Raw genomic sequence first — 1,308 nt, 5'->3', positions numbered from 1 at the left:
ATTAGCTTGAACTGTCAGAAAAGATTACTGGCAACTGGGTTAACATCTATGCGACTTTTACCACAGGAACTATATCACGGACAATATACACGATCCAGTCACATTAATGTGACCACTGCCTATGTTCGTCGTCAACATGCAACAACCACTCACAGATGGCAGGTGGCAATACTGGCAGTGGAGGGTATATAAAATGGGATGGGGGACGCGGAAAGCAATGCAGTCATAGTTGTAATATGGAAAATGAGCGATTTATCTGACGTCCAAAAGGGCGTGGTAGCTGGCTTCCGGGCCAAAGATAGAAGTATTTGCGAAACGACTGTGGTTGTAAACTGTTCGCGTACAGCCGCGGTTAAAGAATTGTTCAAATATGTGTGAATTCCTAAGAGACCAAACTTCTGAGGTCATCGGTCCCTAGACTTACACGCTACTTAAACTAACTCAAACTAACTAATGCTAAGAACAACACACCCAACACACACACCCATGCCTGAGGGAGGACTCAAACCTCCGGCGGGAGGGGCCGCACGATCCATGACATGGCGCCTCTAACGGCACGGGCACTCCGCGCGGCTCGTGGTTAAAGTATACCGGGCTTGAAACTTCCTGGCAGATTAAAACTGTGTGCCGGGCCGAGACTCGAACTCGGGGCCTTTGCCTTTCGCGGGCAAGTGCTCTACCAACTGAGCTACCCAAGCACGACTCACGCCCCGTCCTCAAAGCTTTACTTCTGCCAGTACCCCGTCTCCTACCTTCCAGACTTTACAGAAGCTCTCCTGCGAACCTTCCACAACTAGCACTCCTGAAAGAAAGGATATTGCGGAGACATGGCTTAGCCACAGCCGGATCGAGTCTAGGTCCGGCACACAGTTTTAATCTGGCAGGAAGTTTCATATCAGCGCACACTCCGCTGCAGAGTGAAAATCTCATTCTGGAAATATACCGGGCTTGGCAAGATGGCGCTATCCTAGAAAACTGTGGTGCAGCTTGGGCCATAGATGACAGGGTTGAGCCGGCCTGGGTGGCCGAGCAGTTCTAGGCGCTACAGTTTGGAACCGCGCGGTTCGCTTCGGTCGCAGGTTCGAATCCTGCCTCGGGCATGGATGTGTGTGATGTCTTTAGGTTAGTTAGGTTTAAGTAGTTCTAAGTTCTAGGGGACTGATGACCTCAGAAGTTAAGTCCCATAGTGCTCAGAGCCATTTGAACCATTTTGTCAGGGGTGAACGACATTGAGGGAATGTGTACGGCTGCATACACGTGCAACTGTTGAGAAACTGACAGTCCAGATGAACCAAAAGGCTACCAAAA

General features: G+C 49.9%; 1 non-coding gene across 1 annotated transcript; it reads right to left on the bottom strand.

The window, feature by feature from the left end:
• Positions 1 to 624: 624 nt before the first annotated feature.
• Positions 625 to 699, bottom strand: Trnas-cga (transfer RNA serine (anticodon CGA)). The gene has a single exon. It is a non-coding gene; the product is annotated as a tRNA-Ser (tRNA).
• Positions 700 to 1,308: the final 609 nt, after the last annotated feature.

This window comes from Schistocerca cancellata, chromosome 4, assembly GCF_023864275.1.
Source record: "Schistocerca cancellata isolate TAMUIC-IGC-003103 chromosome 4, iqSchCanc2.1, whole genome shotgun sequence".
In the NCBI taxonomy this organism is placed as follows: domain Eukaryota; kingdom Metazoa; phylum Arthropoda; class Insecta; order Orthoptera; family Acrididae; genus Schistocerca; species Schistocerca cancellata.
This window is presented reverse-complemented; position numbering and strand designations above follow the sequence as displayed.